The sequence below is a fragment of the Oryx dammah genome, unplaced genomic scaffold (assembly GCF_014754425.2).
Source record: "Oryx dammah isolate SB20612 unplaced genomic scaffold, SCBI_Odam_1.1 HiC_scaffold_12, whole genome shotgun sequence".
Taxonomy (NCBI): Eukaryota; Metazoa; Chordata; class Mammalia; order Artiodactyla; family Bovidae; genus Oryx; species Oryx dammah.
This window is the reverse complement of record NW_024070196.1, coordinates 17,732,251-17,758,562: the sequence shown is the minus strand read 5'-3', so window position 1 is coordinate 17,758,562 and position 26,312 is coordinate 17,732,251. Positions and strand designations below refer to the sequence as shown.

The 26,312-nt window shown below is 44.1% G+C and overlaps 1 protein-coding gene and 1 long non-coding RNA gene across 2 annotated transcripts in view; both read right to left on the bottom strand.

Moving 5' to 3' along the window:
- The window catches only part of MAML3 (mastermind like transcriptional coactivator 3), a 451,078-nt gene that overhangs the window by 42,040 nt on the left and 382,726 nt on the right, over positions 1-26,312 (bottom strand). The window lies entirely within an intron of this gene.
- LOC120870915 lies at positions 1,901-5,718 on the bottom strand. Its single transcript, XR_005722892.1, has 2 exons — positions 2,169-5,718; positions 1,901-2,129 (listed from the first exon to the last, which is right to left on the bottom strand). It is a non-coding gene; the product is annotated as an uncharacterized LOC120870915 (long non-coding RNA).

The window sequence follows — 26,312 nt, the reverse complement described above, 5'->3', positions numbered from 1 at the left end:
TATGGGGTCGCACAGAGTTGGACACGACTGAAGCGACTTAGCAGCAGCAGAAGCAGCAGCTCGGTTACAACTGCAGTTGACTTGATTCAGGGTTTCAAATGACTTTTTTGGTTCCCCATACGAGGTTTACAACAATCGTGAAAAAAAGAAAGAGAGTAAGCTTTTGCATGTCATTATTAGATAAACATCAACAAAGAGACTCTGGGTACTTCTGCTGATGAAACTATTAATACTAGAGGATAGGAAGTTCTACTGAAATTTCTGTTTGTCTGAAGTTTAGGCAGTGCCTCAGGATATGACAATAATTAAAGTAGAAAAAAAAAAAACGCTAAAAACTCTAACTCTGTAATTTATCAGTCAATATGTCTAATGGGCATTGTGGGGTCCAAAGCTGGTTAAGAACAGTTTTTGCAAATTTGAAATTAAATTTCTACTCTTTAGAACTCATTCTAGGATAGCTTCAGTGGTCTGAGAATAAAACTAAGTGTGAGAGAGGGAAATGGAAAGTTGACTAAAAGTTATTTGAGGGACTTCCCTGGACGTCCAGTGGTTAAGGATCTGTACTTCCACTGCAGGGAGCATGGGTTTGATCCCTGGTTGGGGAACTAAGACCCTGCATGTCACTCAAGGTGTGGCCAAAAAAAAAAATATCCCCACCAAAAAAAAGGTATTCGGTCATCTATATAATTCATTAGAAAAGCTGCATGTAATAGAAGGGAAGAAAAGCAGCATTTTGCAGACAGTTGAAGCAAGTGGGTTCTCTGCAGAAGAATGTTCTTTGAATTTCTAATCCCAATGTATTAGCTCTTTTAGTATGTTTTAAAAGTAATACTCCTCCATCATGAAAAAGTTGATGATTTTGAAAACTATGTGTGCTGATAAAAGGTTATTCACCTTAAAGTCTACCATGGTGTTGAATGAAATGGTTCTCTAATTTTGAAAAGTTTTTTTTTTAATATCCCTCAATACAAACTTCCCTGGTGGCTCAGACGGTAAAGCGTCTGCCTACAATGCGGGAGACCCGGGTTCAATCCCTGGGCCGGGAAGATCTCCTGGAAAAGGAAATGGCAACCCACTCCAGTTTTCTTGCCTGGAAAATCCCACGGACGGAGGAGCTGGTGGGCTACAAGTCCAAGGGGTCGCAAAGAGTCGGACAGGACTTCACTTTCACTTTCAATACAAACTTAAAGACCCACCTGCCAATGCAGGAGACATAAGAAAAGCGGGTTCGATACCTGGGTTAGGAAGATCCCTTGGAGAAGGAAATGGCAACCCACTCTAGTATTCTTGCCTGGAGAATCCCATGGACAGAGGAGCCTGATGGGTTATGGTCCATGGGGTCACAAAGAGTTGGACACGACTGAAGCATCTTAGCATAATACAAACTAAAGCCAGAAGTATGTAAGTTTATGTAACAGAGTCACATTTGGCTGAAGGGAGAAAAATGGCCTTAAAACATCATCCCTCAACATTCTCGTAGAAGAGCCCAAAACTATACCTGGGAGAAAAGCACTAGAAGCTACAAGACCTTAAATGAACCCAGAGGCATCAGGTAACTTTGATCTCATAAGGAAGCTGCCTCTGAGAAGGCGGTGTGCAAATTCAGGCTACTGGTAATAAAATATTCTTAGAAATGGCTTGGATGCATCTTAGCAGTTAGGCTGTGCTAAGCTGGGTTAGCTTCCACCAGCATGGTCCAGCTCTTTGCTCACTGCACATGCCTCCCCTACCTGCCCCCACCCCACCTACAATTTTCCTCTGGACTCAGTCGGTATCTGACAGCTTGGCACCCATGAAACAGTTGTGACTAGGAATATCAGCACACAGTTTTCTTGAGAATCAAAGTAATTTTGAGAACCAGGTAATCTAGAACTAAATTGTTCCCTAAGGAAACATCTGGTTGTTTTTTTTTTTTGCAAAGCCCAAATCCCCTGCCCTTTTCCCTAAGATTTTTTTTTTTTTCAGGGGTAGGCTCTCCAGGTTTGCAGGACATTATATGAATGTGTGACTAACTCTCTTGCCTATACAGCTCTCCCATCGACAGCTTGGAAACAAATTCTCACAGCAAACAGATACAGTGGGACCAGAATGAAATTGACCTGATGTTCCCCTGCCCCCTCCACTCCAACCTTAGACTCTGAATACGGTGCTGCCCCTTCCACTCCAACCTTAGACTCTGAATACGGTGCTGCCATCTTGCTAGCCTGATGTCTGGGCCAGGGAGTCATTCAAGACTCTTCCTCACCCGTCTCGTTCTCTGGGTCTACTCCATTCTAGAATCTCGCAGCTTCTATCTCCCATTATTTCATTGGTCCAGGTTGTCAGTACTTCCCTTGGGTCACTCTGCTAGTCCTCACTGGTTTCCATTTTCCTCTCGTTGCCCTCCAACATCCTCCAGCCACCTAGCCATGAGGCTGAGGTCTCTGATGATGTTTGTACTCCTCATCCCAGCCAGGCTCTTAACCACACACAGGGTAGAAATCATATGCCTTAGCCAGCATGCTTCATGGCCAAGCTCTCCAGCCCCATTGGAGTTCCACCCCCGTGCTAACTCTGGCCCTACCAAATTACTTCCATCTCGTTGAATGTGTCTTGCGTTCTCTATTTTCTCTCCCTCCAACTCCCAACCCCACCTACTTTCATTCTTCACCTGGCAAACTCCATCTACTTATCCTTGAACGCTGAACTCCTATATCACACACAGGAAGCATTCCTTTGTCATCGGCTTGGCTGGTTGCTGAAAAAGCACCCTTTGCTTTTTCTCCACTGGCCTGTTCATCGTCTGGATCACAGCCGTGTGCTAACCTGTCCATCTCCCCTGTTAGCCTGTGAGTCCCTCACCAGCCAGCCTTCTATCTTTGTACTCATCTGCTTCTTGTAGTACCCATCACATGGCAGGGACTCAATCAATGGATGAACGACAGAAAATAGGTCTGCGATTAGCTGCTTCATATAACCTTCTAAATTCCCTCATGCCTCCTCCTCAGGTCAACTCATCTCGAGTTTTTCATCTTGGGGGAGAGCCATCTGCTCTTCCTGAGCTCCTATCTAAATGACAGTTCTTAGTGTGTATGGAAGAGATGGTGTGTTTTCCTACTTGGCAGATGTAGTCTGTGTACACATCACTATTTAAAAGAAAAGAACTGAGGCGGCACTGTAGGGCCTGAATATGTATCTCATATATATATATATTTTTTTTTTTTTTGGACAATATTTTAAGATGTGGCTACTACAACTGATGGTTATCCATCTGTGTGTTCAAAAGTGGCAAGAAAGACTGATGTTTGCCCAACTGTTCATTTGATACCAGACACATAATTTGACCTGTGTCTGAAACCTCTATTTGTATGACCTACTGTTGCCTTTTAGGGTGAAGTTCTTGACATAATGGTTATTGTAATTTTCCTTTATCCTCTCCTGCCACGCAGGGTTGGGTTGGGGTGTTTTCAAACACTTGTTCTGGTCCTCTCTCGTTTTCCCCCTTTATTTCCATTAGCATCTTTCCCAGAACAGGCTTTTCCACATTCTTACCTAGGCCATCTGATGACTAGCTTGTCTCTTCCCCAAACTCCTCCATACGACTCGTATTTCCTGGAGGCTTTCCCTAGACTGTACTGAATTTTCATGAAGATCACCAGCCACTGACAAATATACCAAGTGATATCCTTGCTTCCAAAATATCAATCACACATTCAAAGAATCACTGAGCTGGAAGGGACCTCTGGGCAACGCTGCACCTGAACTTCTCATGATGAGAATCTACAAGACATTTTGTTAGATGTTTGTCCATCCATCCATCTGTGAAAAATCACAGTGATTGACTGCGAGATTGGTTCTAAACTGAACCTAATGTATTTGGAGACAGATGTCCAACATGTAACAGTCACCCAGAGGGAACCTTCTCGCCTGTACGATTCCTCTTTTAATCTCTGATGTTCACACTGATGTTTGAGGGGAAGAGAGAAACGTGTCCAGATGAAACTCTCAAGCTGTGTCGTAGGGAGCACTATAGTTATGACAGAATGAGAAAATACACAGCCGGAGAGCAGTCAAGTAATTCCTCTGGGAAACAACAGCAAGAGGTTTGGGGACTTCCATGTGCTGCCTTGAACATCAGCAGCAACAGAACACGCTTGGCTGCACAGGGAGATGCCCTGGGGCTCAAACGATGGGGAGACCCCTGCCTCCCACCACTCCATCATCCATCTCATACCCCAGCCTTCCTCCTCACCTTGAACCAGCAGCTTGTCTCCCCAACTCATTTTCTTGCAGCTCTGAGGCTATAGTTCCTGCTCCAGACACGGGAAATCAGGCCTAGGTCTTGCCACAAATTATGTTAGCACATAGGCAAATGGCCTTCTAGATTTTAGAAAGAAGGAGTAGATGTCAGAGTTTATCTCTAAGATTGCTGGACCATATTATGTTGAGTTTTCTTTACCTATATTTATACTGCCCATATTTTCACAAGAAGTATGCATTATTTTATATTTGGGGAAAAGGAAAATGATGAAAGCTCTGTCATGGTAGAAACACTGCTAATGTTGAAATGTATGGATGAATAATGTAAGATGAGAGTGGATAATGAAGCCTGGAGTCAAGGCAACAGCTCACTTTCTCACGGGAGGTAAAGGTGAACATGATATTGATTTCTAGCAAAATTTTCATAGTGAAAATATATACAACAAAGGAGACACCTTCTGCATTATTCCTTTGCATGTTAGTTGTTGATTTGCTACAGTGAAGACATGCTTCGTACATAACACATCTCAAACCAACGTAATCTCTAACAGTCTGTCTCATGATGACTTTTGGACACATGGGGAAAGGGGCAGAGAATTCAAAGGTAGGTTGCTGGAAAGCTGATGGAAATCCTGGGCCCTACTGGCCCCAGGTGATGTCAATCCAGAAAGGGTTCTCTGATGGGGAACCGTGGGCACTGTCGTTGATCTGGAATACTGTAGCAGAGATGACGACAGAAATCTGAAAAGATCATCTCAAAACTCTGTGCGTGTAGTTTCTGAGATGCTGGAAACTTGAGTAGAAACTCAGATCCAACTTAGAGCTAAAGCTGGCATTTAGAGGGAGAACAATCAGCTGCACAAGTTTACGACGGGAGGCAGGGGAGTGGGCTTTGGAGTCAGACAGTCTGCTGAGTTCAAATCCCAATACTTTGGGTAAATTACTGAACCTCACTCAACCTCAGGGCAGATGGGAGATAGTAGTAATCGTACAGTAGTCGGAATGGTGCCTGGCTCATGGGCACAGGACATGCTCGATAACTGCAGCTGCTATTAACATAATTATTAAACATGGTCTGAGGAGTTTGTCCCACGCAGAACATGAGGTGTTTCACTGCCTACAAGAGCAGTAAGAACTGACAAAGTGACGAGGCTGTAAAACAAAGGCAGTTGAAATCGTATCCCTGTAGCCCACACGGACCAGAAGCCCGCTGGAATACATTGATCAGCTCAGGAGACCATGTCTGAAGAGGGACATCAAGAGCTGGAGGGTGTCCTGTTGTGTGACACAATAGTGAAAAATAGCGGAAGGCCCTAGGATTATTTCATAAGGAAAAACCAAATCTAACATGTCACGCTAACACTCTTCTGATACCTGAAGTGTTCTTCCACAGAGGAGAGAATTGAGTTACTCTGGTGTTCCAGAGGACAAGGTTCTCAAAGTCTTCAGCAGAACTTGCTCAAAGAAAGGGAGAGCTTTTTGACAGATGTGACAGGGGACCGGACTGCTTGATGAAGCAGCAAGTTCTCGGTCACTGCGACTGTTCAGAGAGGGGCTGGGTGGGCATCCCTTAAGGGAGATGGGCGGGTTTCAACACTGCTCCCCTTTCTTCCCTGCCGACTCTTGCAGGAATTAACCTGACCGCTCCCCTCACCAGGCTCCCTTCTGTCCCATCAATCACTACCAGGTAAATGAAGAGTCTAGGGCTTCCCACGTAGCTGAGTGGTAAAGAATCCACCTGCAACGCAGGAGATGCGAGTTTGATCCCTGGGTCAGGAAGAGCCCCTGGAGAAGTGAATGGCAACCCACTCCAGTATTTTGCCTGGGAAATCTCAGGGACAGAGGAGCCTGGTGGGCTACAGTCCATGGGGTCCCAAAGATTCAGGCACGACTTAGTGACTAAACAACAACAACAAAATGAAGAGCCTCCTGACCCCCATCCTTTCCCACCAGGGCAGAGAAGGGACATTCTCACGGACAAGTGCACATGCATCCCACCGCCATCTACAGATCAGGACCTGTGCTACTTGATAGAGGCAACAAAGATGGAGCCAGTGTGTGCCCAGGGAGCACCCAGGCTCGTGAGAAAACAGACCCCTCAACAGACGTTGGGGAAGTGGTGAGGCCAAAGGCAGGGATAATGATCAGCACAATGGGCCCAGCAGGCACAAAGGGAGTTCCACTAACCTAGCCGGACTGGGGAAGGAGGGTCAAGGAGGGTCTTTCAGGGAAGTAGACTCTGGAAGCCGTGTAGAGACTGGCCAAGGAGAGAAACAGAGGCAGCAGGAACATGAGGAGCAAAGACATGGAGATGAGGGACTTTCCAGGTGGTTCAGTGGCTAAGAGTCTGCACTCCCAATGCAGGGAGCCCAGGATCGATTCCTGGCCAGGGAACTAGATCCCACATGCCGCAACTAAGAGTTTACATGCCACAGCTAAAGGTTCTGCATGCCACAACTAAGACCTGGCATGGCCAAATAAATAAATATTTAAAAAGAGAGAGAGAGAGATGGAGGTAAGAGGCAACGCTTCATGTATCGCTGGACTGGGAAGTGCAGAGCATGGTTCAGGAGGAAACTGGGCTGGCGAGCTGAGCCCAGACAGCCCCCTCGTGGGTTTCCAAGGGTTCACAGGCCACACGCACACACTTGTACCATGCAGGACTCTTCCTCAAGCTGCAGGGTCCCAATTGGTCCCTGCCCTCTAGAAATTATAGTACAATTGTTTGTTTCATTACCATATGTCTGCTCTGCTCCCTGATGGCAGAAACCTTGTTTATCTCCTTCACTGTTATATTCCCAGTGTTTAGCCCAGTACCCCACACGCAATAGGTGCCCAATAAATACTGTACGTTTTCACTGAAATATTGGGGAAAGGATACAACCTCAGAAGACTGTTGAGTTTCTCTATGTTACTATATATATCTTGCTTTGAGCAGCATTTGGCCCTAGTAAGCACTAATAAAGGAGAGTTATTATTATTATTAATTAGTGTTTCTTGTTCTCCTATCTGGTTGGTTTTGCAAGCCCTCTGCTTAATACCTTTGCTTTTGTGGCCACCCTTGCTTAATACATTTTGATGAGTAATGGTGTTCGTCAAACAATAACAGACTGAAAACAAATCTTCAAAGCACAGAGAGTTATGGAAGTATTCAGCATCATAACCAGAAGATGACATTCGAAGGAGACGGCTGAGAGACTGTTTCCTCTGTGGGAACCTCAAGTCTGTCTCTGCAACTCTTGAAGAGAAGATGCATGGGTCAGAGACGGCTCCATTGTCAGACTAGTGGCCAAAATGTGTGCCCCCAGTGCCCCCAGTGGATAAGAGGCAGATGGGACACTGAGGGAACAGACAGGCACCCGGAGACCCCATGTAACTCTAGCAACCTTTTGAAGGGAGTCTGATCCGGTGGGGGGAGGGTTGGCATCATCCTATAGCCTCCATAAGGAAGGCCGGAGTTAGGGGTGTGTGTGCTTGGCGGTCCAAGGCCCAAGTCCAGCCTTCCTCATATTCCTCTGGCTTCTCAGGGTGCAGTGTCTTCCTGGCCTAGGACTGGCTGATCTTGGTTACAGAGAAGCTGACCAGGGCTGCTTGACGTACGAGACTGCTTCTGAGGATTCAGAAGAAACATCACTTTCTTTGAGAATCCAGTCTTAGCCAGGAACAACACTTTAACTTTTTAGGGTCTGATAAAAACGTCAGTGCTGGAGAAGGAAACAGCAATTCTCTCCAGTATTTCTGCCTGGGAAATACCACAGACAGAGGAGCCTGGCAGGCTACAGACCGCAGAGTCGCAAAGAGTCGGACATGACTGGGCACGCACACAAAAGGTCAGTGCATCCCTTGTGGACAAGAAGTTAACTCCAGAGAGGGGATTTTTCCTACCACAGGCCTCCTATGAGACCCAGGAGGAATTTAACATCCTTTCTCAAGTCTCAAAGGATACATTCCTTAAAGCAAATCCTGGCATCTCTTTCTTCCCCCTGATGACTTAGGCCCCAGGCAAGGTTGTAGAAGACTCTGGATTCTGTGAGAACCTATATGATGCTGCTGAGTTGGCTGCTGCAGGGCCATCTGTTTAACCAAGTACTTGGCTCAGAGGTGCACAGAAGTGAAACACACCTGGTGTAGGTCCCTGTTTGTGCACTTCTGGTCGGATCTTGAATCAGGAGGGAAAATGGGGACTTCCTTGGCGGTCCAGTGGCTAAGACTCTGTGCTCCCAATGCAGGGGGCACCAGTTCGATCCTGGCTCAGAGAACTAGATTCCACATGCCACAACTAAGAGTTTGCATGTCACAGTGAAGACTGAAGAACCAGAGTGCTGCAACTAAGCCCCAGCACAGCCAAGTAAGTAAATATTTTAAAAAGTCTCTGCCCTAAAAAAAAAAAATTCCTTGCCCTCTAAAAAAAAAGAGAGAGAAAACGAATCTTAGATGTTCAAAGTTCAGGGGTAGGTGAAACGACTTCACTTGCCCAAATCAACGAAATTACTTAATTGATCTGACTGAAAGAACCTGTTCAGCACAGGATTAAGAAAAGTCCTGTTGACCGAGCCCCGGTTTATTTGGCTGAGTGCTGGGCGGAGAGGTATATTTAGGCTCACTGTGTTCACAGGACCGCATCTCGTAGCTCAACGGGAAAGTCCAGTCACCACTAAAGAGACCTCTGCATGTTCAGAAATTGACGAGCAGTCATAACAGAGGGGCTATGGTGGTCAGGGGGCTGGAATAGCCTCCTTTTAAATGAGAGAGGCCACGGAATTAAACACTCTGATATACCAAGTTCATGGTAGGCAGAGTGCACCCAACAGGCAAAAAATAGCCAAAGTGGCAGTGCTCCTGTTGCTAAAATAATACTGAACGGATACACTCCTTTCCTAAGCCTACAAAGAAACGGGTGAAGACACAGATATAAAGAACAGTCTTATGGACACTGTGGGAGTGGGGAGAGGAAGGAGAGGGTGGAGTGTATGGAGAGAGTGACATGGAAACATACATTATCGTATGTAACATAGACAGCCAATGGGAATTTGCTGGATGACTCAGGGAACTCAAACCGGGGCTCTGTGACAACCGGGAGGGGTGGAATGGGTGAGAGAAGGGAGGGAGGTTCAAGAGGGAAGGGACACATGTATACCTATGGCTGATTCACGCTGATATTCAACAGAAACCAACACAATATTGTAAAGCAATAAGAAATAAAAAAGAAATGGGTGAGGGGGGGAGGGTAGGCTCTGAGACTTCCCCCAAAGAGGATGAGAAACCATGCCAAAGTGAAGGAGGTAATTTCCTATCTTTGCCACTTTTCAAGAATAAATGGCTTCCCTAAGTAATCGACATGTTATTTTTTAGTAACAGAAGACAGAAATGGTAGCACCAAAAAGACACTCATACCTGGATCTGTAGTCCTGCTGACAAGCCATCTGGCTGACAAGCAAACCTTTTCCATCTTGGTCAGAAACTGTTTATTTTTAAACATCATTTGCTGGACTCCCTCATCAGCAACCCCGCGCCTTTGCTCACTAATGCCCGACTGGAAAGGTCCCTACTTACTTGTATCACATGCCTGGCAAAGCCACTTGCTGGAGAACAGACAAGGGTGAGTGTGTGTGATGGGACGTGAGCAGACAGAGCAGGCTACCACTCCTTCCAGAATGGTCAGTGGACCCAAGCTCAAGTTCACTTTCATTCTTTGAAGACCTTCATTCCTAGGACATGGCCTCCATCCTCTCAGACCTCGATTTCTTTCCTTTTGCTTTTTTTTTTTTTGTATAAATTATTTTAATTGGAGGTTAATTACTTTACAATATTGTATTGGTTTTGCTTTTTTAAAAAGCAATTGGTTTTGCTTTTTAAAAAAGCAGTTGGTTTTGCTTTTTTAAAACAGAATTTTATGAGTATGGGTGTTTTACAATGCGTTAGCTTCTGCTGTACAGCAAAGTGAATCAGCTATATGTATACGTATCTTCCCTCTCTTTTAGGATTTCCTTCCCTAAAGCACTGAGTAGAGTTCCCTGTGCTGTACAGTAGTTTCTGGAGTCTCAATTTCCCTTTCCTGGAATGTGGAGCTAATAAAGCGCATCCTGAAGACCTTCTAAGGGTGTTGTGGAGAAAGAACAGGCTAACGTGGGCAAGAGTGTTTTGTGACTCTGGACAGCTGGAGCCTGTGGAGGCTGCTGTGGTCGCTGCTGTGACTGGGTCTTCTACTGGAAGGGCGGGGAAGGAACGCCATCTCAGGGGATTAGAAAGCGCTGGGGACATACACCATTAGTCTGTGTTTTCTTGTGGGATCGGCAGTATCTCAGGCAGCTAAAAGCCATGTCCACATCCCAGCTCAGAGCAGTAGAGGGTACAGGCCTGCTCTCACTCTCAGCTTGGTTCCTTGTCATAACGGCTGTCTCTACTTCTGTTGTAGTAGCTGCTCCTCTTCGGGGCAGCTGGCAAAGCGGGGCTGGGCCTCACGTCGTTGGGAAGCAGGGACTGAGGCAGAGGTGGGCCTGGCCTTGATGTGAATGGAGTCAGGGTATCCCCAAGGCCTCTCTTGGGACTGGCCCCCAGGCTGGTGAGCTCTAGCTGGGAGGTGTAGAGACACCCGTCTTCTCTTAGGCAGCCCCTCTAACAGTTGCTGTTTGGCCATCACTTAACCAAGGTGATTATCAACATGCACTTATGTTGTCTAAATCCAGAAGGGAATATTAAAAAATGGAATTATTTGTTGTGTTAGGATGGTGGGCTTATGAATGCTTCCCTTGCCTCTTTTCCACACTGGTTTTTTTTTTTTTTGATTGCACCATGCAGGACATGGGACCTTAGATCCTCAACCAGGTATCAAACCCACACCCTCTGCAGTGGAAGCCGGGAGTCTTAACCACTGAACCACCGGGGAAGTTCCTTTCCTACAGTCTTAACGTTGTTAAAAAGTCTTTAAGATAAAGAAGGAAAGGAACTGTAATTGGAGTTGTAACAATTTATAGAATGGCAGCTGGTTGTTCTGATTTTGCCTTTACAGGACCTGAAAGTGCAAAGTTGAAGAAATGCCACAGAGATGAAAGTATTTCAATGTAATAATTATATTTGCAGTCTCCAAAATAGTTGAACAGTGGTCTCCTTCATTTCATGGTAGTTTTTTGGAGTATGCATAAATGGCGAAGGGAGTGAGAGGTTTAAAAATTGGAAATCATATCATAGCTATTTAATTGGGAAAATGCTTCAACATCTACAATCTTTTCACTTAATGAAGGATGAAGCATTTATCGAGCACCTCCTATGGGCTGAACACTGGGCCAAGTGTTGTGTATTTCCTCTTCGTTCATCTTTTCCCCTATTCTACCATGAAGGGATCATTACTGGCTGTTTTGCAAGGCTCTTAGTTGTCATCTTGCTTCATGTGTGATTTTTTTTTTTTTAACTTGTAGGTGCCAAGATAATGGCAATGAGGGAGTGTCTTCATAACGTGGGGTTCACTTAATCAACAACCATAAACCATGATAAAATAAGATCTGGCACCTAGGGCAGACCTTAGCTGTTTTTTCAGGGGACAATAGAAAGGGCAACTGCTCAGCCTCTCTGATTTTTCTCCGGATGACTTCAAGCTCACCGTTTCCTCAACCTTGAGTTTGGAAATCATTCACTCTTTTTGACAAGGGGGTGCATGGAGATAAGACGAGGTGAAGGTTCTGGCTTCAGGGCCCCCTGCAGGCGAGGAGCAGAATGGAGCAAAGAACCAAGGTTAGCTGTTACAGACAACCAAGGTTGTCTCCCTGAACCTTGGCTCTGTAACCCGTGGAGCTGGTGAGCTTCACAAGATTTTATGTGTGACGTTCAGCTAGTTACTTACTCTCCATATTTCAGTACAGTAAGCCCCCTACATAGAAAACTTCAAGTTGTGAACTTTCAAAGATGTGAATGTGCACTCAGGCATGAGTGAAATCACAGCTTGCCCTCCATCTCCTACTGCGGACAGTCCTTCAGCTCCATCATTTCCCACCTCCTCTCCCTCCTCCAGTCTTGCCTGATCACTTGATGCCAGCCCCTGTATGCCAGCTGTTGTACTCTACTATTGTACTTTTCAAGACACTATACTGTAAGTTTAAAGATGTTTATCGTTTGTGTTTGTCATGTATTATTTGTGTGCAAAATATTATAAACCTATTACGTACAGTACTATATAGCCTATGGTGAAGTAGGGAGGGGCGTGTCTCATTACCTCCAGTGTTTCTTGTATATAAGTCCCCTTCATATGAACAAGTTTTGTTCTGAGACTGTCTTCATAAGTCCAGTTTGTTCGTAAGTCCAACAAAGTTAGCCTAGGTATCCAACTAACTCAATTGGCTATATAGTTCTGTAATAGGTACAAGAGGCTGCAAGACTTAATGGTATAAGCCCCATGAAAACTCACATGTAGATACGACACTTATCAACCAGTGAGAAGATCTGAATGATAAGAAGGCCTTCCATGTCAAGGTTCCTTTTTTCAGAATCAGAGACAGCCTGAGAAATATTTTCATTCTCTCTGAATATGAATAAAGTAAATAACAGTACTGGGAAAAAAAACCTTTGGACCCTTCTGGCTTAAATGGGCTTAGAGTGGAAGCTCTTATAGTCTAGCAGTTATTCCCAAGGGTGAGGAAGGGAAAGAGAACCCTCATTTTAGTGTAGTACAGAACTTCCTAAGGACAATCTGTTTGTGTCCCTGGTAACAAGCCTCTCCCAGGCTCCTAAGGGAGCTGGCAGAGAGAGTGGAGGAGGAGAGGTTGGTCATGGTTGGGTTGAAGCAGGACAGGATAGGGTCCTGATGTCAGAGGGCCAGGCAGGCACCCAGTTGGAAAATCACTCTTTGTTCCTAAAAATAAAATGTCTGAGCCTCCCTTTTTGGATTCTTCCCTGAGATGAAGACAGCTAAGCCTTTTTAGGCTTAGCTCAATAGCCCTCAGCCCAAAGGTGAACTCCAAAGACCCTTAAGATATTCTGGCTCCTCCTAAAATGCTCCACAATAAAGTAAATGATGTCAATTTCTCTTGAAAGGATATGGCTGCAGTGCATATTTGTAAAGCAAAACAGGCTCAGCCAAAAAAAAAAAAAAAAAAAAGGCTCAGCAGAAAGGGGGAGTGAGCAGAACTAGGAAGAGAAAACGGTGGGAAAGGCTGCCCAGAGGGGGTGAAAGGGACTAATGACTGGGTGAGCAGTGTGCTTTCGGAATTTCTCCATGGGACTTTCCCGGTGGTGCAGTGGTTAAGACTCTGCACTGTCACTGCAGGGGGCCTTCGATCCCTGGTTGGGGAACTGAGATTCTGCATGAGACATGGGAAACATAGATTATCCCCCAACAGCACCAAGATCCCGGATGCCACATGGCACGGTCAGAAAAAGAGAGAGATGTCGGGGAAATAGATTACACCAAATAGAAAATTCTCAAGGAGTGCTGGTGGCAAGGATGCCTCATAGAAAGGCCCCCAGTGAAGAATCCATACCACACCTTCCTTCTAGAGAGTTCTCCATTCATGAAGTCTTCACCGAAAGTTAGAGCTTTGGTGAAGAAAGGACAGTGATGTGTGATGCTGCAAATAGAAGGACCACAACCCCTCTCCTCTGAAGAGGCTCTATTTGGGGAAGGTTTGGGGCATCCACTGTCTAGACCGACTACACACGATGATGGGTCTAAGAACTGAAGCCGTTTCTCTGAGCTCTTCCAAGACTGAGTCTCATGTGATGGGCTGATAGTCCTGTGTACAAAGAACTTTCCCAGCCCAAAGGGATGGACTTCCCTGGTGGTCCAGGGGTTAAGACCCTGCACTTTCACAGCAGGGGGCACAGGTTTGATCCCTAGCTGTGTCCCACATACGGCGAGATATGGCTGAAAACAACAAACCAAAACTCAAAGGGACCCTTTTTGCAGTGTCTGCCCTAACCATCCCATTGTCAGCCGCTTTAAGACTAAATGCATAAATAGAATGTCAGATAGTGAAGAAGACCTTCCTGTCCCTGGAAGAGGTAAAAGATTCTGTGAGCATGGGCACTCATGCTCCAGAACATTTTGCCCTTCAGGAAGCACTGGGAAGAAGGGTCACTCAAACCTAAATCATTTCTTCCTATATACGTGGCTGGGATAGGGTGTAAAATAATGAGCAAACCCACTAGTTAATTTACATACTATGCCTCCAGAGTGCAGCTGTTGGAAATAATTTTCTGGTTGAGGAAATAGAAGATGGAAAAGATTTCTCCTTAGTTCATCAGAGTCCAAATTTCCTAACCTAGGTTAGAGTTTCTTCATTAGGTGGTTCAGAGTGACCACTCGTACCTGAATCAGCTGTAGGTGCTTCAGAGGTTCCAGGGGCCCATCCCAGACTTGGATCTCAGAAATGGTGCCTGAGAATCTTCGTTTTGAACAAGTTCACCTGGTGATTCTTTGGCATATTGAAGTTTAGGAGTCATTGCTATGTCTTTAACCTCTTCCTACTCAAAGCAAACAAAAAAGGACATAACCATTCTTCAGGTATGGTTCTGGCTCACTCAATTCATAGACATTTTAAAGAAGTTATCATAACATTATTGCTGCTGCTGCTGCTGCTGCTAAGTCACTTCAGTTGTGTCCGACTCTGTGCGACCCCATAGATGGCAGCCCACTAGGCTCCCCCATACCCGGGATTCTCCAGGCAAGAACACTGGAGTGGGTTGCCATATCCTTCTCCAATGCGTGAAAGTGAAGTTGCTCAGTCATGTCCGACTCTTCGCAACCCCATGGACTGCAGCCTACCAGGCTCCTCCATCCATGGGATTTTCCAGGCAAGAGTACTGGAGTGGGGTGCCATCGCCTTCTCTGATAACATTATTGGCCCTCCATTAACTTTTACATGTATTATTGCAAGACTTAAAGAACGAGCTGTCCGAAAATGGAATGATTAGTGAATTTTCCATCACTGGAGGTGTTCAAATGGAGATTGGAAAACCACTTAGCAAGGATACTATAGAAAGGATTCAAGTGTTAGTAGAGGGTCCCAACCCTCTACTAAGGTAGGACATTTCTCTAGTTCTATGATCCTATGATAATATTACAACAAAATCAGCTTTACTATATCATGTACTACATTTTAAAAAATCTGAGCATATACTCAGAAATTTCATTGTTATTAAAAGCTTGTAAAAGCAGCGAGAAAACCATTCTATAAATCTCAAGTCTAGAAGCTGAGGACAGAACCAGCAATGAACTTGGGGATTCTTAGCTTTAATTCCAGCTCTGAAACTTATTGGCTGGCGTACACTCATGGCGACAAGCAGATAAAGGGCAAGGAGTGTGTCGTCTTCACAATGGCTCCACACCTCAAGCGTCCTGCTATCGGATGGCCCAGAAATGACTGTTGAGACTTTTTGCCCTTCAGTTTGGTGTTCGTCAGATCATAGACCTTAAAATCCCTTCCAGGGCTTTAGGTTTTTCAACCACGAAGGAGGCTATCACTAAAGGACCAGGGAATCACAATCCTCAAAAGGATAAATGCCTGCCGGTGCCGGTTGGTGTGGCTGTTTTCTACCACCCTAGAGTTTAGTCTTCACTGGTCAAGAGTGTGTGTGTGTGTGTGCATGGATCACTGCTACTGAAGAAAAAGAATTCCAGAAATGATGGGAGTGAGGGTAAAATTGCAGTTAGCATATTATCAAAAGGCTCAGTGCTAATAGGAACAGATGGGTTTGTGCCAAACAACATAAAACGGGGATCCAGTAGTTCCTCAATTATTAAATATCATCAATTCAGATTGAGTGCAGAGTGCATGTGGGGGGCCTGAATTATCTGGTGAAACCACGTGCAAGTATCGTATTGATAAAATGATTGCCAAATCACCCACCCTTCAGTTCGTGTTGTATGGATTGCAAACACCTCGACAGATCTGGACTTCAGACTTGAAAAGAGCACTTTGAGATGATGGTTAAGAAGAGAAATGTTCAATTTGATGAGAAATGACAATGACAGGACCACTGTTAAGTCACATATGTGCATTCTTTCCAAATGGTGTGCTTCTTCTGAAACAGTTTTGGAATCTAAAACTACACCTGGCCATCCTAGCACTGTGGTTGGTACATAATAAGAGTTCAATTCATAGCTGTCAAAAGGATGAAAGAACAAGTGAGTAAATAAATAAGTGAATGAATGAATGGAGAGATAAGAATAGATTCCAAAAGTAATTAGGGCTCAATCCTATAGTCCACTTTTGCGAATGACAGAATGTTCGAAGACCCTGGCACTTTAGATTCACAGATCACTATAAATTTGTGAGGTATGAATAGGATTTCAATTCTGCTTTGCTCCATGAATGATCAAGACAGAGAGACTCCTAAGAAGTGAAAAAAGGTGAGGGAAGGGAGGACGGCAGGAGAAAAATCATGCTTAAGAGCTAATTGAAGATTTCTACTCGTAATTTTTAAAACTCAGACATAAATTATCTAAACCATGATAACTGAATTTAGTGTAAATGGTGGCTGTAGGATGGCTTGAACTGTTACATATTTTATTGAATCTTCACACTGCAAAATTGGTGGAAATTAAGCTGTTTGTAAATGACTTTGGAGGAAAGAGAAATAAATGTGCATGCAGATGTTAATCAGGTCGATGACCTGTCTTTTGGTGCAATTTGAGAGCTCCACCTGGGATACGAGCCACCATCTCCTTCGGGGGAAGACTTAATTTTAGAATACTGGCAATCTCCAAATCCATAGTGGTGAATTACACGGGTCTGTCACCATGACTAGAATGAAAGGATAATGCAGGGGGACTTGGGCTTCTCCTGGCAGCACGGTAGATGATTCTCCGGGCTTTATACTAGTCCTTCCTCAGCCCTGAGAACTCTTAATCCTATTTTCATTGCCCTAGGTAAACTGGGAAATATTTTCTCCTCCTAGACTGCAGTTACTCACACAATAAACAGGTAATAAACATTTTACTGCCCTGAGCAGCCCTCTGCTAGGCAGGCAGCGGGAAGAGAAAAGCCTGTGCAGAGAGTAAGCCCCCACAGGATAAACTGCAGGGGACAAAGGATGTGAGTAACCCTTTTAATGGCCTGCACCCTCTCTGAGCTCTGCCAGCGTGCATTAACTGGCCCTCGTGGTCTGGTTTTCTCTCAGCTTGATGCTAGTAGGGAAGATCTGATTTCACCAAAAGGTAATTTACTTGCCATTTCGAAGCTCTGTCTAGCTAAATTAAGGATGAGGAATGAACTGGACTTAGCAATCTCCCAGGTGAGACCGTGGGCTGTGAGTCTGGAAAACCAAAGAAGGGACAGTCCATAGCTAACCAAAGTGCTTTCAGGGATACAATGATTCCTGTTCAATTTCTGTTTGATTTCCAGTTTGCCTGCTATTTTCCAACACATCCTGGTTTCACTGTGACAGTTTACATCCTCCCCTGATATCAAATCAAACAGTTGTTATCATCTGTTGACTTTGTGAAAGGTACAGTGAACATTCTGTTTTCCACTGTACTCAGGGTTCCCTCAAAAGTCTGTTACCTTCAACTTAGTAGAAAACATTGTTTTATGGTTCCAACTGCTTAGGAAATATTTTGGTTTTCTTTCATGCTAAAGGTACAACCTGTAGCTGTTGGAAGACCTTCCCTCATCTCAGGGAAAGAAGGGCAGAGCCAAAGAGAATATGAAAAGCTCTGTTTCTACCTCTGCCATTTAACTTATTTATGGGAGATGAAAATCTTATATAAATATTTCCCACCAAATAGCATGCCAGATATGAAAGTATTAACCTCGGGCAAAATGATAAATGTATCTGCATAAACAATTTTCCAATTCATCTAGGTTGAAAAAATGATTATTTTATAAATCAACAGTTCTTTGATATCAATTGCAGTTAATTTATGGTATTTTGCTCCCATTTTATTTTGGAATATTAATTTGTGCTGTATTTTGTGGCAGAAGGGTTGCGATTTGTCTTGCAAGAACTAAAACATTCTGACGGGTCCAAAGAGATCTACCTGAGGTCTGATCACATCCAAGGCCATATCTGATCACATATCAAGGTCACTGTCTTGATACAGGACCCTAAAACCCCACATGCTCTTCTGTTTTTTGGTTTTCTTTTGAACCTTTCTTGAGAGGGCCGAGGAAGTGACAATGCAGATAACACATCAGAAAGCAGTTTGAAGATGCACGCTGATAAATGAAAGAAAAATAATGGAGGTACTGGCCGCTATTGGAAAAACACACAAGGTGGAGCTGGGCTACAAGACGTTCGGTAGAGAGTCTCAAGTAGAGTCTTTGCCTGAACTACGTTTGGACGACTCCTTCAAAAGCAGCATAGAAATATGCCCGAAGCAGGTATCTGCAAAGTGGGCCCTTAAACCCCCAAACAAAAGGTACAAACAGTGGATAACAGAGCACAGGCAGACTGAAGCGAAGGGGCAGAGCTCACAGGTGGACCAAGGAACCAAGTCAAGGGGGTTGGGGAAAACAGGCTAAAAAAATGACTTACAAAGGGCAGGAAACAATCCTTGTGCTTGACTAGTATTAGACTGATATTCTATGTCCTATACTTTGGCTGTGGCATTTACAAAATGACCACGGAGAAAAGCGGTGCTGACCCAGAGACCAGCAATGGTCATGATTAAAAGGATAGAAAAAGGCTCTCAAAGTGAGATGAAAGGAACTGGAGCACAAAAGGTTAAGGGGTGACAGCAACTGTATTCAAATACAGGAAGGGTTTTGGAGGGGCACTGACCATTTCTTTCACGTGCAGAGAGACTGATGAGAAGAAACAAGAGCCTTAAATAGAAAACTGGAGCAAGTTCAGGTGGCTGGAAGGAAGAACTCAGGGAAAGGAAGGATAATAAAAACTGTATTCAGGTCAATACGAATCTTGGACTTAATATGTTTAGAACAGAATTTCTGGTTCCTTTTTCTCCTCGACCCTGACATTCATGAAGTCTTCTCTATTTCAGTAAACAATGCTAACATCCACTTTGCTGGCCAAGAAAAAAGTCCCAGGAATCATTCACGTGTCCTTCCTTTCCCTACCCACCCCAATCCTGTCCTTCAGCAGATCTTGTCAGCTCGACCTTCAGAGCAGTCTGAACTGGATCACTTTTTAATCTGCACTACCACCTTCCCCATCTAAGCCCATAGCTTCACTTGCTTGGATCCGAGCCAGGAGGATACAATCCATTCTCCATAGGGCTGCTTTTTAGAGCATAAATCAGACCGTGTTGCTCCCCTGCTCAACTTCCAAAGACTTTCCATCACACTTAGAATACAATTCACGCTCTTCACTACAGTCTTCAGGGCCCGGCATCGTCTGGCTCCCGCCTACTGCTGGGTCCTCCTCACCTCTTCCCTCGCTCCCTCTGCTCACTTTAGCCACACTGACTTCCTGGATGTGCCTGAACAAGTCAGCCTTGTTCCATCTTTGGACTGTCTGCCTCCTTGGCCTGGTATGCTCTTGTCTGACCTCTTCATTCAGCTGGCGCCTTCTCCTCAATCGGGGTCTCAGCTCACGAGTCATCTCCGCATCCTGCAGCCACAGGAGGGGACAGTACATGAACAATCTGAGTGGTGACTTTATCTTTTTCCCAATGGTGTCCTCAAGCCTCAAACAGGTACCTGACGCACTACAGGTAATGCAATAAATACTGGTTGAATAAAGAATAGGTTGACTCTAAAAGAAGGTTGTTATATCCCAAGAGAGCTGGAGATGAGAAAGAGAAACTGCTGTGAATGGACTAGGTGATCCTTTGGTCAGAAATTCATAGGGCTGTGTACTTTTGACGTGGGGAGGGGGTCAACTTACTCCAATGAAGTTCTAGAGGGCAGTAAAACCCACAGGCGCATCATCCTTGCTAGAGTCAGAATTTGGGGAGTGTTTCCCTGAGCAAAGGAAAAAGCACCGAGGGCTGTCCTTGGATTTAGAGGACAGTCACAGTGGAAGGAGAGAAGGAAGGAGATATAAGATCCACTACGCTACTCAAAAACCATTGAGCGGGATCATCTGTTAGATGAACTGAGGTGTCTATTGTCTATTTTATAAAGAGACATGAGAAGCTGGGGTGCTCTCTTACTCTTCCTTAAAGTTGCTCCATAGCTCTGCTTCCAGAACATTTATAAGGCCCTCGTGGTTTTACAGTCTCCTAGGAAATGTTGAGTCATCCTAAACCTGGGTCATAGTGCCTACTTTAAAAAAAATTTTTTATTGGAGTATAGTTGATTTACAGTGTTGTGTTAGTTTCAGGAGTACAGCAAAGTGAGTACATATGCATATACATATATATACACATATATCCACTTATATAGAGATCCATATATAACATGTATATGTATCCTTCAGTTATATATATACATGTATCCACTCTTTTTTAGATTCTTTTCCCATATAAGTTATTACAGAGTATTGAGTAGAGTTCCCTGTGCTATATGGTGGATCCTTATCTGTTTTATATATAGTAGTGTGTATATGTCAACCCCAATCTCCCAGTTTATCTTTTCACATAGTCTACTTTTTAAAAACTTCTATTGGAGTAGAGTTGATTTACAAGGTTGTGTCAGTTTCAGGTGTACAGCAAAGCTCATCAGTTATACACATACTTATATCCACTTTTTTTTTTAAGATTCTTTGCTCATACAGGGTATTACAAAGTATTGAGTAAGGTTTTCTGTGCTATGTGGCAGGTTCTTATCACTTATCTATTTTATATATAGAGGTATGTATATGTCAATTCCAATTTCTCAATTTATCCCTCTACATCACCTACTTTGATTCAGAATTGGACTAAGGAGGGATGAGAAGCACCATTGGAAGATAAGGCTGCAAGATTCCTATAGGCCTTGCATGCAATGACTTTCCATCACCCCAACCAGTTAGCCAAGGCTTTGAGATCAGGGTCACTAGCTTCTATTTTATTTTTGCCCTTAATTTCCCCAAGGAGCCAAGGGCAGCCTTTGACAGGGTGGGGGGCGAGAGAGTGGAGGCTGTATAAATGTTACTGATTGATTGACTCATAGACCTCACAGAATGCAGACTCTAGCAGGTTTCTTGTAGCCTTCGCTGCCCTTCAGTTCAAAATCTCAAAGTGTTATCATCAGGTGGCTGATAATAATTGAAATAAATCTGAGTGAGTGAAGTCGCTCAGTCATGTCCGACTCTGCCTGTGGACTGTCGCCCAACAGGCTCCTCCGTCTATGGGATTCTCTAGGCAAGAATACTGGAGTGGGCTGCCAATTTCCTTCTCCAGGGGATCTTCCCGACCCAGAGATTGAACCCAGGTCTCCCACATTGCAGGCAGACGCTTTAAACTCTGAGCCACCAGCGAAATTGTGAAATAAATCTAGAAACTTAATTTAAAAAATACTTTATGATTCTCCCCTGCCCCCCGCCAGAAAAAACCCAAGTGGTCACAATTTGAATTTTGTTTTTTAAGGTTTATAGCCCCGATTGGTTATATTAAACATTGTTTCTAAAATGTTTAAGGCCAGGAAATCTCCTTAAACTTAGAAATACAAGTTAATATCTGCTATCTATTTCAAGAAGTATTTCTTGGGCTCTGTTTGTATCCCAGGATTTGCCATGATACATATAAGCCCAGGATATGATGACAGACCGGAACATGAGCTGGATTCTTTATAAATCAATAACTAGAGGAGGGACGAGGGACTGTCCGCTTTGCTGATTTCATTTTCAGCCACAGCTGGCCAGATTGCTTATTGGAAAATAAAAGTCATGGCAAATTGAGCTTGACAATAACCAGGCCTGACTACACAGGCCCCTTCTCCACTCTCTGCAATTAGAATGAGTGGAGGAGGGGAGGCCAACAAGGAAAGACATTCCCCCTCCTCTGACAGATCAGTCTTAGTTTATTTTGGAGGGCACGAACCATATGTCGCCCGTGTAGAGTGCGTTCTCTGTCACCTGGACTCTACTGTTCTTGTGCCTCCAGAAACAGGTGCTGCTGCTTCTGACTTCCAGGCTCCTTAAGATCGGGAGCCTGGCTGCCCAGCGTAGTACCACTATTCACATTTAAATTAAATTAAATTTAAAAAAATTCAGTTTCTCAGTGGCACTGGCCACTTTTCAAGTGTTCATAGCCACATGTGGCTAGTGGTGACTGCATGGGGCAGTGCAGATAAATGACATCTTTGACAATCCCAGAAAGATGGATGGGATGGCCCTCATCCTGAAAACTCACTTGGTGCCAAGAGGCCCTTTCTTCTCTGTTCACAGCTTCTGAGATCATCACACCTTTGTGGGGATGAAGGGAACTGGGTCTCTTGGTATTTGAGAATTTTCTGGGTGCCGAGCATCCATGTAAAATGTGGGTACCACAAATCTGTGACACAGCTTAAGGAATCTCAAATCTGAGAGAACCTCAGATTTCTCAGTGGAAGCCCACCCTGGGCTTTTATCCTACCAAACTGCGAAAGGCACGTGGAACGCTTCCCCTTGTACTTGCTACGTTTACATTGCACCTCACCTGTGTTGCCTGACAGAGCTGCAGCTCTTCCTCTATGGGACTCTGCATGTGCCTCTCATTTCTGATGACAAAGAATTACAGAGACTCTGAAAATTTATCTTTGCTTCTAGGGCAGTCACTGAAATCATAATTTCAATGCTCAACAATCGCTACGACTGATTCGACTAACTTCTTACCCACAATGTCGTAGTCTCTGGATGCTGCTTGCATTACATACATATTATCAATTCCAAGTTCTTCTTCTTCTTTTCACCCCTATTTTTTCGCTATGTTGCTTGGCATGTGGGATCTCAGTTTCCCGACCCGGGATTGAACTTGTACTCCCTGCAGTTGAAGTGTGGCACCGTATCCACTGAACTCCCTGGGAAGTCTCATGAATCCTAAGTTCTTAATTCATTTACTGCCCTCAACATAAGTTGTACACCGTTAGTGAAGAATAAAATTTCAGGAGGAAACCTAGAAACACATCAAAACATGAAGCAGTATAACCTGCCCTTTCCAATGCGGATCAGAACTTATGCTGTACAACTCAGTTGCTGAACTTTTGCGGTGTGAACAATAAACAGGAAAGCCCTTTATACTTACAAGTGGAAATAAAACTGGAGAGTTCATGTTTGGGAACGCATGTACACCTGTGGTGGATTCATGTCAATCTATGCCAAAACCAATACAGAATTGTAAAGTAAAAATTAAAAATAAATAAATAAATAAATAAAAAAGGAAAAAAAAAAAACTGGAGAGTGCTAAGGTTTAAAAGGTTGGAGTGTGGTGATTAAATTTGGTAAACTTCAGGGTCTTGACGTTTGATAAACTTCAAAGTCCCAATTCTACTATTAGATTGGATTTATGGTAAGAGCTTGATTCTAATGATTTTGAAGCACTCATCCATATAAGCTGTACTGCACATCCATTATGGCTATTTTCTCTGCACTAACCTCATTTGTTTTCCTGCATTAAGCAGGATTAGCTATTATTATTCTAATGTCATAGGTGGGCAAAACAGAGGTAAAGACTAACTATAAACAAGATGAAAAGAAAACTTTCAGAATGGGAGAAAATATTTACAAATAAAGCAATAGACAAATGATTAATCTCTAAAACAAACAAACAGCTCATGGAGCTCAATATATATTAAAAAAAAAACAAAACAGTAAGCAATCCAATCAAAAAACGGGCAGAAGACCAAATACATATCTCTCCAGTGAAGACATACAGATGGCCAAGAGGCACATAAAGAGATGCTCAACATCACTAATTATTAGACAAACGCAAATCAGAGCTACAATGAGATATCACTTCATACTGGCAGGATGGTCATCATCAAAAAACCTACAAGTAATAAATGCTGGAGAGAGTGTGGAGCAAAGGGAGCTCTCTTACACGGTTGGTGGGAATGTAAATTGACAGACCTACTATTGAGAACAGTATGGAGGTTCCTTAAAAAGCTAAACAGAACTTCACATGACCCAGCAATCCCACTACTGGGCATATACTTTGAGAAAGCCATAACTCAAAAAGACACATGTACCCCAGTGATCACTGCAGCATTATTTACAATAGCTAGGACAGGGAAGCAACCTAGATGCCCATCGACAGATGCCTGGATGAAAAGAATACAGTACATACATACGATGGGATATTACTTAGTCATAAAAAGGAGCTAAATTGAGTCAGTTGTAATGATGTGGTGAGCCTACAGCCTGTCACACAGTGTGAAATAAGTCAGAAAGAGGAAACAAACATTGTATATTAATGCATATATATAGAATCTAGAAAAATGGTACTGATAAACCTATTTTCAGGGCAGGAAAATAGGCAGAGATGCAGAGAACAGACTTGTCGACACAGAAAGCGGAGGGATAGGGTGGGATGAATTGAGAGAGCAGCCCTGACATATATAAAACTGCCATGTGTAAAATAAATAGCTAGTGGGAAGCTGCTGTATAGCACAGCGAGCTTAGCTTGGTGCTCTGTAATGACCTAGAGGGGTGGGATGGAGAGGGCAGGAGGCAGGTTCAAGAGGGAGGGGATATAAGTACACATATGGCTGATTCATGTTGTTGTACAGCACAAACTAACACAACCTTGTAAAGCGATTATATTTCAATTAAAAAAAAAAGAGACTAACACCTCCCATAGGCAGTGAAGTGTGGTTTTACCTCCAGGACACTGAACACAGCCAAGCTTATTTCACGTCTAGACCACAGGGGCACTGGTTTCGTCACTCAGTACTCCATGCGTGGTGATGCTACTTCTTTTCTACAAAACTTGGGAAAATATCTGGTATCCTAAACTCAAGCCAACTGAGTAAAATGAACAGCGTAAAATGGTAAGGATATCAAAATCCCTTTACAACATTTCCCCTGTGTGCAAGCACCCTGTTCATGACATTTGATTAGATCAGACATTTGACTGTCTGTTTGGTCCCTGGGTTGGGAAGATCCTCTGGAGAAGGGAAAGGCTACCCACTCCAGTATTCTGGCCTGGAGAATTCCATGGACTGTATAGTCCATGGGGTTGCAAAGAGTCGGACACGAGCAAACTTTCACTTCACTTCACATCACTTGGTCCAACAGAAGATGAATCTGATGGGATGGAGAGAGATACTGGGTACCAGGGAGAACTGCATGAGCACCGAGATAACATGTGGGATGTGGAAGGGAGAGGAAAGGATGATGTTCCAAATTAAGGCTGAATCTATATGCCCAACTCCTAAGTCATATTTAGTCAAATCAGCTTTAAAAAACCAGCCAAAATGTTTTTAAAGAATTTAAATGACTTGTGGGCCCACCAAGGACAGTGAAACTTAAGAGGACTGTGCCTCATGTGTTCATGTGCACACAGAGACAAATGGTGGCTTGCACACCTCTGTAGAAAGGACTTGGATAGCCCTCCCCGTGTTAACATCTCAGGAATGACACGCACTCAGTGCAGGAGAGCCTCCTTTGCATCTCTTTCTGTTGGTCTATACAGAATGGAAAAGCCCAGACCTGGAGCATCTGTGGGCTGAAACGGCCGGGACCCTGGGGTGTGTGTGTGCTTGGAACCCACAGCATCTGGGGGTGAGGCTTCACTTTAAACAGAGTCTCTGCTGTCAACCCCCAGCTCTGGGTGTCTGGAACATGTATGTGGCTCAATTTTGAATCACTCCTCCCCTAAAAGCAGCCTTCCCCTCCATCTTTCAGATAAGGATTTGCATCATCTCAAGGAGGGCCTTCCAGTTTTTATTTGCTGCTCTTTCCTAGGCTCCAAATTTAGCTGTAGGCTGCCTATTTTCAGTGTCTGGGAACCCCCAGAAGGCAGGAACGCATAAAAACCTTCAGCTAATATGAATCTTTTCCCAGGGCTTGGCATTTAGCTGCAGTTCCATCATGCATTTAGAACTGAAAAATAAAAGGCACACGCAGCCTCCCACAGTCCAGGGGCCTTAAAGACAATGTGGTCCTTGCAAGCCCTTTTGTGCTCCATCTAGCTGTGGCACAGGACGATGGATATGGACACGTGTAGCCTGCCGTCCCTATACCAATGCTGCCTTGAGGATGCAGTTTTTACCGGGCAGATGGCTAATCTCTCCGCTCTAACCTCATTTCTCCAGTGTTCCTGTGTTTGTGTGATGCCCTGC